Raw genomic sequence first — 16,405 nt, 5'->3', positions numbered from 1 at the left:
ACTTGAAGGCACCGCACGCCGCCCGCTACGCTTCACCTCACAACCGTGACGGTTGCCACAACCAACCACCCGCACCGACGCAGTCGGCCAGAACCAAAGGTAGTGTTTATGAGTCTGCTGACACTAAAGCCGGTCCGCACCGACGCGGTCGGCCAGAACGGTTGGATTCTGCTGTTTTCAGCACAGTGGTAACTCCAGACTTCAAGGAACTGCATTTTAAAGTCCTACTTCAAAGTGCCTATTTTTGATTTCTGTAGGTTGGTATTTTATCATTTTGGTCTTGTTTGCACAGATGAATATTGGCTATTCTACAACTGGTGTGGTGTCCTTTTGTAGTGTTTTCACTAAATTACTGTTGCATATTTGCAAATGCTTTATACACTACCTCTGGGATAAGCCGGACTGCTTGTGCCAAGCTAACAAGGGGGTGAGCAGAGGTTGTTTCAGAAGCGTATCCCCTTATCCGGACTAGAACAAAGTGTCCCTATTTGGACAAAGGTGCAAACCATTGCCAACTAGAGACACCCATTTCTAACATTGATGATACAGTGGATTTCCAACTCATTGCTATCCTGTGTTTTGTCTTCAAGAGTGCCAGGTCTAGAAACGTATTAGAGGTCTTACCCACTGCTGTACAGGAAGTGATCCCCAAAAGAAAATGTAGACCGTCTATGTGTACAGGAAAGAGCCTGGCAGGATTCCATAGTCGTCCGCCAGGCTCTCAAATGTGCAAAGTTTTTTAGCAGAGAAAAGGTCTCCCCATGTCGTGAGACCCGCAGTAGTCGTGTCTGGGTTGGAACCTAAGTCTATATAGCATGGAATCACCCATAGGGATAACTTTGGGGCATAGGGGGGATGAATCTGCTTCTAGACCAGATAAGTATTCCAGCAAAAACAGGCCATGGATATAAGGATATTCCCGACCTTCTTTGGGATCATTCTCTTTGAACCCAGTAACCATTCCAACAACTGATGGTTGTGTTACAGCTACCCACTGCCCTAGTTCCTTTATATTTTGGCCAGCCAACAAGCACATAGGCCACTGTAATTACGCGGCTTCATGATAATACTCATAATGTGGGGCACCCAAACTGCCTTCCATCAGGGGAGCACATAATTTATTAAGAGATACTGGCTTCTTGCCGTTACCCAATATTAAAGAAATTAAAAATGCCCCTAAGTCCTGAAACATTTTCCGTAGAATTGGAATGGGGAGAGCAGCAAAAAAATATAGCAATCTGGGGAGCACCAGCATCTTTGAGAAAGTTATGCTGCCCATAGAGGGAAAGCGGTACCTCAGTACAGAATGGTAAAGAGGACCTGCCGTTGGTCATTGCCCTTCCCAGATTGCCATACAGCAAATCCTTTGAAGAATGATATACCCAGATGGCCAGATATTTAAAGGAGCCACAAGATCATGGAAGTGGAGTACCTGGTAGTGTCCTATGTTGATCAGGAGAGAGTAACACCATTGGGAATAGTTGGGATTTATCACAATTCACTTTCAAGTCTGATGCATGGCCAAACCAATCCAACAACACCATAAGATGTGTGGCGCCGCGGCTAGGGCGACTGACTCTGGAATCTGGGGATCATGGTTCGATCCCCGGCACCGGCGGCAGATTAGCCCAGCACCATGTGACTCTGGGCAATAGCTCGCTTAATCTTCCCAACGGCCCCCAGCGCCTAGAGACCCTTACGGGTGATTGTGCGCTTTACAAATGTGGATTATTATTATTATTATTATTATTATTATTATTATTATAAGATCTGGGAATATCCTGGCTCTTCCCGAAGATAAACCAGTGCATCCTCTGCATACATGGATATTAGGTGCCAATAATTATTTGCTTTATCCCCCCGACCCAACTTATAGCATTTTGTCTGAGTGCGCAAGCTAACGGTTACATCGCCAGCAGGAAAATAATCCGGGATAGGAGGCAGACTTTCAGGTGCCAGCTTTAAGCCAAAAGGGTCAGAAAATGGTGGTTCCAGATTTTACCCGAGACACTAGCGAGTTATATAGTAATGAGATCCATGAAAGAAAAATGGGGCCTATTCCTAGCTTGCTAAGCACCGCATTCAGGTAACTCCATCCCAAGGTGTCAAAGGCCTTCTCGATGTAGAGGTAAAAATTTGATTAATCTGACACCAATTTAGACAGTGAGGCCACCACCGGAATTGAGAACTCCATATCAATGCATGCCCACATATAAAATGGCTTAGTCTGCACACACACAATTCTGGCACATGCACTGGTCACCATTAAGAGATCAGAGAATAGTGATTTAGCAGAATTAACAGAAAGGCAACTACAGTAGAGTGTACAGAGATGTCAGCATGCAAGCACATAAAAACTACTTAGCTATTCAATTGTCTAAAAAGAGAACGCTCAGCTGTGAAAAAGTATATTAAGTCAAAGGACTGAATGTGGTCAATCCACTGCTGTACCACATGTAGCACAGCTCACATCTGTACCATTGTGCAATCAAATAAACAAAAGATGGGGGCGGAATTCAGAAGGTTCAACACAATCCGAAGGGTTTTCCCTCCATCTACAAACATACCATACTCCACCACAGCCACCTCATGTCTTAGGACCTTTCATTCAAGAGGGAGCAAAGCAAAGCTGCAAACAAAATTCCCAGGAAAGCACCAGTCAGAAAAAAGGTGAAAACACCCAGGGACAGAAGCTGTAACATTAAGGTACACTACAGGTCTCCCTTTTACTAAATGCTGAACCTCAACCTTATTAGCCAGTTCATTTGTGAAATAAAGAGAAAACGGCCTGTTGTGTTGTATTCCCAAACCTATTAACATTTTTCAAAGTTTATCTTTAATGGTGTGACAACAGATTCTTCAGCAGTCATGGTGTACTCCTAAAATGGAATGAATTAATTCTGCCTCAAAGTGGATGATATTTTTAGAAATGTTAAGACTCTTACTGCGGCAATGATTCCAGATCCAGTCATCAAGTCAAGCCCATGAAGCTGGACTGTTTTATTCCTGCTTCTATGGAGAAAGTCAGAAAGCTGATCAAAATGTCAAAGTAAGGATCGCCTTGCGATCCTGGTCTACCTAGGGTGTCTAGCCTAGCAGCAGAAACTATTGCAACAACTTTCCAGCAGATGTGTGTCCCAGATATCTTTCCTATTTGCTGGAAGAAAGCCTCGGTTCTACACCTTTGAAAAAAAACATCTCTTGATCCCCAGGTCATGAGTAACTATGACCCAATTTCTCGCTCGCCTCCCAGCGAAACATATTGAGAAAGTGATGAATATGCAATCAGTTGCACACATTCAAAAAAATAACTGTCTGGGCACCACTCAATTTGGCTTCCACTCTGAACACAACACTGAAATGGCTCTGATCAATGCCACCGCAGAAATTGGGATTACTTTGGACCAAGGAGGAAGAGCTGCCCATGTCCTGCTTGACCTATCAGCAGCCAACAGTCAATCAGGGAATGCTGATGGACCTTTTGAGTGGGATAGGGGTTTCAGGAGTAGCCTGGGAACTATTGAGCTCCTTTCTCTGCAAGCAGGAAAAAGTGGTTAACCTAGGTGATTTTACATCACCCGCATACTCTCTTCTTTGTGGGGTTCCACAAGGATCATCACTTAGTCCAACACTTTTTAATATACATGTCACCCCTTTAGCAGAGCTTATAAGATCTTTTGATTTGTCCCTCACATCATATGCAGACGATACACAAATCAGTGTATCGCTTGGCCCATGGGCTTCAGGTTGTGATCGTAGATTCGTTGTCAGTTTGTGGATGGCCAGAAATTGACGTAAACTTAGCTTAGCTAAAACTGATATCCTGATCTTTCTGGTCTCCATCCTGATGGCCATATGAGCTTGGGTCTCCTATTCCTGTGAGGATAGCAACAAATCTCGAGTGATCTTTAATGATACACTATTTGTGATCAAGATAATGCAATCACCTCAGCAGCATTTTATACGCGCAGGCTTCTGAAGAAGACTTAGCGAGTTTCTGCAATTGGGCAGGAATAAATGGCAGTTACTGCTTTAGTGATGGCAAATATCGAATTTCTATTATAAATAAACTGCAGGTGCTGCAAAGTGCAGCAGCCCAGCTTCTGGTCAAAATTGACCAAATATCAGTCCATTTCTAGACTTTTGAGAAAACTGCACCGACTTCTGGCCAGACTGAGAATTGTTTTTAAAGCTCTCTGCATTACCTTCAAAGCCTTGCATGACCAAGGACCAGCTTTTCTGAGGAAAAGTTTAATTGGTACAGGACAATGAGGTCCCTTCGCTCAGCATCCCCGAAGTTGGTGACTCTGTCCAGATTTCATCGCATGTCATGGGGTGGCAGGGGCTTTGTGCTGGGAGCTTCCAAGGCCTGGAATACACTTACACTATACATTGAAACCATGCTCATTTTATTAGCTTTCAGGAAGGCCTTGAAACATGGCTTTTCTCTGCGCAATAACTGTTACAGTGTGGGGCATCATTCGGTTGGTTCTCAGTTAGCGCCAAGATGCCCTATGAGTGATAGAGCGCTCTATAAAAATAATAACATAGCATAACAATGTACCTTCCTAATAAAATGAAAACAGTGCACTGGTCTGTAGTTCCTATAAAAACATCAACATTGCCCTTTTACATTAGAGTGATCTGTATGTTCATTAGGTTTTTAGTTCTCGCTGGAATAGCATCCGAAGGATGCGTCCAGCTGGAGACGTATAGCCGCCCGTCTGGGGGAATTAGGGACAAGAGGGTGTTACGAGCTTTTCTGCTGGATTTGGGTGCGCGAACGTTCCGTCCCGCGCTGCGCCGTGCACATCCCTCCGATTTCTTGAAGTTGGCACACATGCGCGCGCGCATACACACACAGACAGACAGACAGACACTCGCTCGCTCACACACTCCCCCTCCCCCCCACAGTTATCGGCCTCTTTTAAACACACACACACACGCACACACACACGCATACACACAGGCTCCAAGACACATACACACACCCACGCTCACATACATACACAGCCCCCCACCGCCGCACGCGCACACACACACATGCCCCCCGCCCTCGCAGCTCAGCAACAAGGCGAAGCCCCACTCACCGGCTTCCTTGGTGCGGCGGCTCTCCTCTCATCAGCAGCTGCAGGGCTCCTCTATGCCGGTTACCACAGGCTCTCCCTCACTCCTGGGAGCCTCGTGGAAGGCGCCGGCAGCAGGACCCTTCCTCCCTCCTTCTGAGGGCGAGTGCACCGGGGCGCAGGGTAGGCTCCTGCCTGCTCCGGTGCTCAAAACAGCCGCAGCTCTGCCGTGGGAGGCGGGGTAGGCTCCCGCCCTCCTACTTCCAGTTTCTGGTTGTCCCGCCCGGCCTGCCTGACTTCCTGGTCGCAGGCCGGCGGCGATGTTCGGTTTGTACCGGGCTGCGGCGGTGATGCGGGGGGACACACGAGGGGTAGGCTCCCTTCAGAATTTAATTATAAAGCGAGGTGACGCTCGCTACAAGTGAAAATACGCCGCAATTTGGGGCAAATGCCGGGTGGGCCCCGGCTTGGAGCACCACGCGCTTCAACGGCAAACACAACGCTCTCAAGCGCTAAGGAGGCAAATCCCGCGGCCAATGCCGGGTGGGCACTGGCCTCCTGCAACAAGGCGCTCCAGGGAAATGAAGCGCTCCCAAGTACTAGGCAGGTGAATACAGCGCTCCCAAGCGCTATAAAACTTGTCGCTTCAGAGCCCCCACATCCTAAAAATCTCACCACACACTGGAAGGGAGCAGGCTCTGGGGTCATCGGTCTAAAGCACTTTTCTAGTAAAAAGATTATTCCACACACTCTGTCATCCAGAGACCCAGTACCCCTGATACTCTCCTGCAGCACTCTCACCACAGTGAGACTCGTGTGAAAGAACAATTGTTACTTACCTGTAAACAGGTGGCTCTCCAGTATTGGTGTCTTTCATAGATTCACATGCTTGAATATTCCCCGTCGTCGAAGTGGGAGTCCCACGGTACATAAAAATAGCAATAATACTAATATATATATATATATATATATATATATATATATATATATATATATATATATATATATATATATATATATATATATATATATGTAATAACATAATACATAATAAAAATAGAGATAATACACACTGAAAACCTCAACAATGGTTTCTCCATAGGAATGCATTATAGAGAGAAAAACTCATTTGTAACATATCAGTGTCATTATGTTAGACCAAAATGCAGCCAATCAGGCTCAAGCACCCTCTAGAACCTTCTCCTCAGAAGCTCAAGCCCTCAGATTTTCGTAGCACAAGTAATAAGAGCGTATGAGGAGAAAGAGCCTCTGAGGGGAGGAGGGAGGGTCGCATGTGAATCTATGAAAGACACCAATACTGGAGAACCACCTGTTTACAGGTAAGTAACAATTGTTCTTCTCCAGTATTAGGGGTGTCTTTCATAGATTCACATGCTTGAATAGAATAGATAGCAGTAGCCTCCTTAGAACTGAGATTGCAAGACATTCTCAAAACTTGAAAACAATAACATGTAGCTTAAAAGCATATAGCAATCTCAGAAGAAATGGAGGAGGGAACAGAGGCTCACCTTATTTGAAAAGATGACGAAGCACTGCTTGCCCCACTGCGGTATCCGCTTCGTTGATGGCTTCCAAACAGTAATGTCTGGTAAAGGTGTGCCTGCTGGACCATGTCGCTGCCCGACAAATCTGGTGTAGAGGCACCCCAGCAAACAAAGCGGTGGATGACGCCATCGCTCTCGTTGAATGTGCCGTCACTGAACGCTGTAAAGGCTTACCAGCTTGCTGGTGACAAAAGGATATCGCTGCTGAAAGCCATCTTGCAACTGTCTGTTTTGTCACTGAATGTCCCTTCTGCATCCGTCCATATGCTACAAACAGTTGATCGGATTTACGGAAAGGGGTAGTCCTTGAAATGTAAAATTTTAGGCAACGTTTGATGTCTAAAGAATGTAGTCATTGTTCCGCCGGAGATTTTGGATCCGGGAAAAAAGTCTTTAAGAAGACAGGTTCGTTCAAATGGAAATCAGTAGGTACTTTCGGCAAGAAAGAAGGATTGGTACGAAGTGACACTCCATCGGGTTTAAATTGCAAATACGGAGGCTTGATCGTGAAAGCGTGAAGATCACTTACACAACGAGAAGATGTTAAGGCCAAAAGTAATGCAACCTTCCAGGTAAGATATTTGATGTCTGCTCTGTGGATTGGCTCAAAAGGAGGCTTCATAAGCTGTGACAATACCACGTTGAGGTGCCATGCCGGAGGAGAGCGCCTAATCGGAGGAAACTTCCTTAAGAGACCTTTAAAGAACTGTCGGATGATTCTGGATGAACAGAGAGACGTTGAGCCATCGTGTCGAAAACGTGAAATAGCCGCTATAAAAGCTCTCAAGGTGGCATGAGAGAGACCAGACTGAGCGAGGCTCAGAAAGAAAGGCAAGAGCTGCTCCGGAGTTGAGTTGATTGGGTGGATACTGGATGCAGCGCACCAAATACAGAAACGCTTCCATTTTAGCTTATACGTCTTGATGGTTGATGGAGCTCTAGCAGACGCTAGAATGTCTCTGCATTCTTGGGGCATAGTTAAGTTTGCAAATTCAACGTATTCAGGTTCCATGCCGATAATTGAAGCGTGGATGGGTCTGGATGGCAAATTTGACCGTCGTCCATCGTCAGGAGGTCTAGACGTGGATGCAGATGAATGGGTGTGCATTGTGATAGCAGAAGCAGTTCTGAGAACCATGCCTGTCTGGGCCAACGAGGGGTGATCAGTATTAATTGGCAGGGTTGCCTGCGCATCTTCCACAACGTCCTCGGCACCAACGGGATCGGTGGAAAAGCATAAGCAAACAGTCCGCTCCAATCCATGAGCAGGGCATTTCGCTGGACGCTGGATGGGGATGCCAGCTTGCGAAAGATTGGCACTTCCGATTCACTGGGGTTGCAAAGAGGTCTATCATGGGACGACCCCAACGGCGAAACACAAGGTCTAGAGTCGGCTGATGTATCTCCCACTCGTGAGTGGATGACGCGGACTTGCTCAGGGAATCCGCAAGGATGTTGGATACCTCCGGCAGATGGACTGCCGTCAAAGAAATTTGGTGACGAAGAGCCCAATCCCAAATCTTTTGAGCTAGACGAGACAGTGGCTGAGATCTTGTGCCGCCCTGTTTGTTCATGTAGTGCATGCTGGTGGTGTTGTCTGTTTGAACCAGCACCGACTCCCCCTGCACTACGGGCAAGAATGATTTGAGCGCTAGGAAGATTGCCATCAACTCCAGCCGATTGATATGCCAGGTTCGTTGTGTTGCCGTCCATTTGCCTTTGATGGAAAGGTCCAGGAGATGAGCGCCCCAACCCTCCATGGACGCATCTGTAGTCAACGTCAGATCCGGAGACTGGGCTAGAAACGAAATCCCTTCGTCCAAATTGGCTGGTTGTTCCCACCAGAGTAAACTGTTCTACATGCGGGTCGTTACCGCCACCTGGTCGTTGAATGACCCCGACACTTGACGCCTTTGCAGGTCCAATTCCTCCTGTATAGGACGAGTGCGTAACCTGCAATTTGGGATCAGTGCGATACAAGACGATGCCATCCCCAGAAACGACTTTAACTTTCGCACAGAAACTGACTGCTTTGACCTGATGAGTGAGACCAGACAAATTATTTTCTGATGGCGTTCGAGGGAGATGAAGGCTTTTGACAGGTTTGTGTCTAGAATTGCTCCCAGGAAGTTTCTTCTTTGCAGCGGTGTAAAGTGTGACTTCTCCAAATTGATGGTTAACCCTAGTGCCTTGAACATTTGTTGGCATAAACGTGTGTCGTGAGCCAGCTGTTGAGGAGATTGGGATTTTAGAAGACAATCGTCCAGATAAGGAAAAATCTGAACTCCCTGAAGACGCAGATGAGCCATGACCGGAGCCAGAACCTTCGTGAAGACACAAGGTGCTGATCGTAGGCCAACAGGTAGGACTCTGAACTGATAGTGTACGTGACCAACCTTGAACCTCGAGTACTGCCGATGTTGATGGATTATTGGCCCATGAAAATAGGCGTCCTGCAAGTCTATTGTTGTTAGAAAATCTCCGCTGCAGAGAAGCCGTAAGACTTCAGATAGCGTCAGCATGCGGAAAGCTTGTTGTTTGAGGAACACATTGAGAGCTCTCAAATCCATAATGGGCCGCCACTTCCCCGTCTTTTTGAGAATGAGGAAAAACCTTGAGTAGAAACCTTTCCCTCGCTGAGATACAGGAACCACTTCGACTGCACCCTTTTCTATCAGAAGATGAACCTGATGTTGTAGTTTCTCGAGATGGGGAGGTGGCGGGCCTGAGGGTGGAGAATGTGGAGGAATCTCTGTGAACTCCAAGGCAGGACCCTTGTGTACGATGTCTAAAACCCATTGGTCCGATGTTACCATAGACCACTGGGAGTAAAACTGCGAGATTCGCCCTCCAACTCTCTGCTGAACTCGAAAGTCATTGACGTTTGTTGTTGGAGCCCCTATAGTTAGATTTTCCTCTATAGGGCTTGGACTGCTGCTGACGAGTAGATTGCTGGTTGAGTAACGCTGGTTCCCTTGATTGTACTGGCGGTACTGGGACTGCCCTCCTCGAGAAGTGCCGGACGAGGTGCCTCGTCAACGCGCACCACGAAAAAGCTGTTTCTTGAATTGCAAGGAACCAAGCGACTTTGCCGTATCGGTATCTTTCTTTATCGATTCCAGCGCCTCATCGATGTGCGAGCCGAAGAGAGACTCTCCGTCATACGGCATGTCGAGTATCTTCGACTGGATCTCTTGTCGGAACGATGTGGATTTTAGCCAACCCTGGCGCCGGAGAGCTGCAGCAATGGCAAGGATACGGAAAGCAGTACCCGCAACGTCCACAGCACAGTCAATTATTTCTTCTGATGCCCTCTTGAAGGATCTGGTGTGCTTCCGCTCTGGATGTCTCCGGAATCAACGAGACCAGCGCAGAAATGTCTGACCACATTTGTCGGTCGAAACGACCTAAAATGGCCAAAGCATTAACGGCACGGACTGAAGTAGATGCCATGGATGAAAACTTTTTCCCAATCGCATCCAAACGTCGACCCTCTCTATCAGGAGGAGAAGTGATAGGAGTTGCAGGGTTACGCGCCCGTCGTTGCGCTGCCTGGGTCACCACGGAATGTGGCTTAGGATGCGAGAGCAAGCAAGCGGGCGAGCCAGTCGGGGCCTTATATTTCTTTTCCAATCGAGGGAGTTGAGCAGGTAAGGAGTTAGGAGCCTGCATGATCTTCATTCCCTCCTTCCACACAAAGTCGATAATTGGTATGGTGTGGACCTGTTTATAAGGCTGGTTTTTAAAGTCATAGAGAAAGCAGTCTTCCTCTCGCTGCACTCTTGGCAATTTGAAGCGGTCGCCCTGTTGTGGAGAGGGTGTTTGTATTCGATAGTCATCGAATTCTGCCATATCCGGGTCTTGATCATCATCCGTATCCTTGGAAACTTCTCCTTCCTCTCTTTCCGGCTCTGACTCATCTTCCACATCTCGTTGAGAATTAGTGGGAATAGCCTGACGTGGTCCCTCTGGAGGAGCAGTCTGCCTTGGAGGAAGCTGCTGAGGTTGAGTAGGCTCTGTGGTCTCAGAGGTAGTATGGCCCGGGGTACCCTGAGGAGTAGGAGGAAATCTCCTATTGTAATCATCCAACATATGTTGGAGGTTGGAAAACAGCGATACCGGAAAAGTCGCCATAGGAATCTGCACATATTGTTCCTTCTGTTGGTCCTCAAACTCCTCCTCGTCATCTTCAGAACTAGTGTCCTGACACTTAATAATCAAATCTGATAGACTGTGAGCATCACCAAAAACATTGTCGTCTGCAATGGATTCCGTTTCATGGTCAGTAACCAACAATGGTGAGGGTGGCTGAAGAGTAGGAGGTGGCAACTGGAGTGCAGAGTCCTGGATATTGCCCAAGGAAGACTCCGTAACGACTGTAGGAGTTGAAGTGTCCAAAGGCACTAAGGGCATAGTGGCCAAAGACATTGATCCTGAAGTGGATGCTGCGTCTTCTAGCTGTTTTCCAGAAGGTAACGGCAAAGCTGCCGTCGAATTAGATGTTTTCACTGGAGCAACCGTCGACGACGAGGATTTAGACACAGCTGTCGGAGACGGCGATTTTTTTGGATGTATTCGTCGATGACGAGTGTTTTGACATAGCCGTCGACGGAGTCTTCGTCGATGGGAGCTTCGTCGACAAATCCTTGGATGTTATCTTCATCGTCGACGAAGCCTTCGTCGACTGGATATAAGTCATCGACGAGCTGGTCGACTATGTTTTCAGCGTCGACGGGATCTTCAACGTCGACGGGACATGCAACGTCGACGAGGACTTCTTCGTCGACGATATAATCGGAATCGTCGACGAGACGGAGTAGATAGAGGCTTTCGTAGTCGTGAAAGCCGTCGACAAAACCCTCGTTGACGACGATGAAGCAGACGTTGTCGTCATTGTAATCGTCGACGAAGCCACAGCAGCCAATTTCGTCGATGGAATGGTAGTCGACGAGCCCTTCGACGACCGCGCTGACTGAAGTGTAAAAACACTTGTAGAGGCTGGAAATGACGCCTGAGAGCCAGGTCTTGTGGGCGTAGTCACAGAAGTGACAGTAGCAGAAGGTTTCACTGGGGCTACTGTTAAGGCCAGCTTTTTCTTCTTCAGGAAAGGAGAAGGCAACTCCTAAACACTGTCACGCTTTGAAGGGGCAGTTGAAGGACCTGACTGGAAACTCTCTGCATCAGACAAGACTGCTTCCTTGTCCTGAAGGCGCTTCAACCACAAAAGAAGACGACCTTCCCTGTCCCTGAGAGTCTTAGCAGGAAAAGTTCTACAGAACTTGCAGTCAGTTACCTTGTGTTCAGGATAAAGACAGTAAATACATTTTTGGTGGGGGTCCTTCTCAAACAGACGCAGTTTCCCACAGGAAGAGCAAGGCCTAAACAAAGACTTCTTACTTGACATCCTGAGAACAACTGTAGTAGAAGACAAGAATGAAGAAAACTGAGCAGAGCTCAGGGAGACTCCCTTCACACGACGTGCGGTAGAAAATCTGAGGGCTTGAGCTTCTGAGGAGAAGGTTCTAGAGGGTGCTTGAGCCTGATTGGCTGCAGTTTGGTCTAACATAAAGACAATGATATGTTACAAATGAGTTTTCTCTCTATAATGCATTCCTATGGAGGAACCATTGTTGAGGTTTTCAGTGTGTATTATCTCTATTTTTATTATGTATTATGTTATTACATATATATATATATTAGCATTATTGCTACTTTTATGTACCGTGGGACTCCCACTTCGACGATGGGGAATATTTAAGCAAGTGAATCTATGAAAGACACCCCTAATACTGGAGAACCAATGACGTGTCAGAGGGAGAATGACACCAAAGGATGAAAGGCAGAAGCTGCCCAGCAGAGATGTGAACCTATAATCTGCAGAGAAACACACACACACACACACACACACACATACATACACACATACATACACACACACATACACACACACGTACATACAAACAAACCCAAACACAAACATACGCACATACATATATGCACACGCACGCATGCACACAAAGTCACTGAAAAAAAGGACAAATTAACACTAGGTATCAATTACATTAAACAATGTTCCATGTGTAGCGCTTAACACAAAAACGAATGAATAGCCCCTGACAACTATCCAACACTGCCAGCTCTTTCCTGTATACCCAAGCATATTGTATAATGCTATTAAAACAGAGACTTTTTAGGTCGATACTGAGCAGCGCATGTGCTGCTCTTCGAAGCACGCTGTATTCAGGTATGGACTTGCTAAGATAAGCTTGCAGTTTTGTCCTATCGCTGAAGGCTGGTAGGTTGGGGAAGAAGTGTCTGGGGCGTCCTTTAAACAAGCATTCGCAATGCAATAGGTCTCACTTTTGCGAAAGTTTAAGCTATTAGCATTGTAAATGACAATGCGTTTTATTTATGTTTTAAAAGCAAAAACATAAATAAAAGGCATTGCCATTTACAATGCCAATAGCTCTAACTTTAATAATGCGAGACCTCTAGAACAAGCATTTGCAATGCAATAGGTTTATCACATGTGGTGAGAAGGTTTCGAAGTTCCCAGCCAATGTTTAAGAAACACAGGTTGTGGTAGCCACTACATCGGCAAGCTGATGCAGTGGCTGGGGGGGCACTATGAAGGTACCTGGTGTGTTTCCTAGGTGATGGAATGTGTGTGGAAAACGAGTTGAGATAGAGAATTTTAAGGAGAGAGCAGTTGATCCTGCAAATAAAGTTACTTCTTTTGAATCTACTTTCATGCCTCATGGATTGATTTCCTAAACCTTGCCTTCTTATACTGGTGTAGTCGGCAGGATGGAGAACCCAACATTGTGTGTCTTCACCCAGCACGATCTACAAGCTTAAGTTGGTGAGAGATTTTAAATTGGTTCACACAGGAAGCTCTTCTACCTTTCCCGATCCACTGCCCACTCCTGTTCCTGTTCCCATTTGGTTACTGCCTCTCTGGCCCTTGATGCCCTGACGCGAGGTTTATATTCTTCTGATTTCACTGACAGGCACAGCTGCCTGTCATCATTGAACTTACCTTGTTTCCGCGAGGCAGCTGTGTGCTTCATCTCTGGCAGCTGGGCTGTTAACGGACAGCCGCTCGGAGTCTCTGGAGGCAAATTGCCTTTGCTGAGTTGGCTGCTTCGTGCTTACTAGTCTCCTCGCTAACAAACACAGCTTTGTTGCCTTCTACTAAAAAATGCCAGCCTCTCGCTGCTTAGCTGCTTAGTGGTACTGTAAAAGTCTGTGCACTGACAGAGACAACTGTCAGTTTGTGACTGCGTTTCTTGCAAGGCTATATTTTTTTAGGATGCGCTGAGGGGTTGCGATCCCTGACAAGCACTTCTTTGAGGTTACTGCTGGGTGCTTGTTTTGCTAGCTTGGATCTGGAAAGGCCTATCCGCTGGTAGGCACAGACCCTTGTTGGAACTTATTTGCATGCTGACAGAGCTCTCGTGGGAATCCAATGGGTTTGCTTCCCTCTGTTGAAGTTGGCTTACTACTAGAATACCATACTCATCTTTGTATACTGTTGTGTGTTCAGACTATTGTTTTTTGTTGAATTGCAATGCAGAATATTCCGGCCCATCCTTTCTTTCTTAGCGGTTTAGGCACCCCGCCAATCAAATGGCAAAAGTAGAAGAAGGTTTTCGAGAGGTATGCAAAGGTGTGTTGTGCACCTTAAGTGCTGAGAAGAAAGCAGCTCTCCTGCTCCACTGTTTGGGCTCGGAGGGGCAGGAGGTTTTAGATCATCTTCCTCAACCCTCACAAGCTGTTGTGGAGGAATTAAATTAATATGAGTGTTTATTAGATAACTTGATATCCATTATATTCCTAAAGATAGCACCATTCGGGAGTGCAATAATTATGCCAGGAGGTTGCAGAGCACAGAAGAATCAAGAGAGGATTATGTCAGAGTTACGTAGACTTGCGTCTTCTTGCATGTTTGGTGGCATGATGGAGGAACGTATTTGTGATCAATTTACGGTGGGTTGTGTTATTGAGAAGGTGAGAGATGAGCTCTGGTTGAAAGGCGATCTCACTTTAGATGAGGTGTTAGTCACTGCTAAGGGTTTTGAATACTCAATGGAATGTGTGGGCGTAATTTGGAAAGAAATTATCAAAGTTGTGAAATACAGAGTTAAGGAGAATGTGGTGAAACTAAAGGATGGTGTTAGTAAAGGGAAGTTTGGTACAAGAAAATGTTACAGATGTGGCAGAGTTTATTTATTTATTTATTTATTTATGGAATTTTTAGTGCGCAACTAATACCCTAAGGTGTCTAGGCGCAACAAATACTCAGGATTACAGCACCAATCAGAGCACGTTCTCATTGATTGAAAAGCCAAGTCTTCAGTGATTTGCGGAAATTAATAAGGGTGGGAGCAGTTTTAATGTGCAAAGGAAGTGAGTTCCAAAGCACGGGAGGTGTTACCAAGAATCGTCTATCACCCCAAGTGGCCGTTCTTGTCCGGGGGACGGTCAAAAGATAGCTAGCTGCTGATCTTAGATTCTTTTTGGGGATGTACACCTGGAAAGCCTCTTTTAAAAACTTGGGTCCAGTCTGGTGAATGGCCTTATAGGCTATGCAAAGAGCTTTAAATTTGATCCTGCTTTCGACTCTTAACCAATGAAGATGGCGAATGGCTGCAGAGGTGGAATGTCGCCTAGGGATGTTAAGCAGGATCCGTGCTGCCATATTTTGGATGGACTGAAGTTTGTTTAAGAGATATTTGTGTGTACCAAGAAAGAGAGCATTTCCATAATCTAATTTTGAAAATACTAAAGTGGTAACTAGCGTTTTTCCTGCAGATACTGGTAGATACGGCAGGAGTTTTTTTATTTTCTTCAGTACAAAGAAAGCCGCCGAAACCACCTTGTTAACATGGCATCCAAAAGATAACCTGTTATCAAAAATCACTCCAAGATTTCTGACCTTAGTGACTGGCACCGGAGGGGGGCCCATCTGACTGGGCCACCATGTGTTTGACCATTCTGGGGAGATCGTGCCAAAGGTCATAACCTCAGTCTTCTCCGCGTTAAGTTTCAAGCAATTACTGTGCATCCATGATTGTACATCCAGTAGTCCCTCCTGAAACTTGGCTGCTACCACAGGGCCATTCTTGTGCACCGCCAACACAAGCTGGGTATCATCGGCGTAGGTGGTTACACGCATCCCATGAGATTTAATGACCCTCGCCAAGTCCGAAACATAAATGTTAAAAAGTGTAGGACTTAACGAGGATTTGGCTAAATGCAAGGCGTGTAGTGCTTTAAAGGTGATATGTTCGCATTTTGCAGTTGCCTGTAAAGTGCTGTTTTCCGAACCTAATGTTAAGGAAGTCATTGAGAGAAGTGATCAAGAAGGTGAAGATAAAGATTTTGTGTGCAGTCAGACTGTACTCCAAGTGAATGAAGCAGGGAGGTTAAAACCTCACCTGTTGATACTATTGCGGTTGATGGCAAGTTGATGAATGTTTTGTTTGACTCAAGTGCAAAAATAACGATAGTGTCTGACAAATTGTATCAGAAAAGTTTACGGAACAAAATTACTTTATTTACACCAGACATCAAACCTTCTGCCTAAGGAGGCGAACCCATAAAATTGCACGGTTTCTTCATGGAGGTGATAGAATATAAATAGCGGTTGACATCATGGAAAATATATGTGTCAAAAAAAGGTGATAGATTTATTAGTTGGTCACATCAGGGTGAGTTAGGTGTCATGTTGGACACTAGTGGTGATGCTCATACCCTCATGAAGAAGAGGAA

General features: G+C 46.0%; 1 protein-coding gene across 3 annotated transcripts in view; it reads right to left on the bottom strand.

The window, feature by feature from the left end:
- ZDHHC3 (zDHHC palmitoyltransferase 3) overlaps positions 1 to 16,405 on the bottom strand; it is a 134,802-nt gene that overhangs the window by 36,338 nt on the left and 82,059 nt on the right. The window lies entirely within an intron of this gene.

This window comes from Lissotriton vulgaris, chromosome 10, assembly GCF_964263255.1.
Source record: "Lissotriton vulgaris chromosome 10, aLisVul1.2, whole genome shotgun sequence".
NCBI classification, from domain to species: Eukaryota; Metazoa; Chordata; class Amphibia; order Caudata; family Salamandridae; genus Lissotriton; species Lissotriton vulgaris.
Note: the sequence above shows the minus strand (reverse complement) of the source record. Positions and strands in the feature narration are given on the sequence as shown.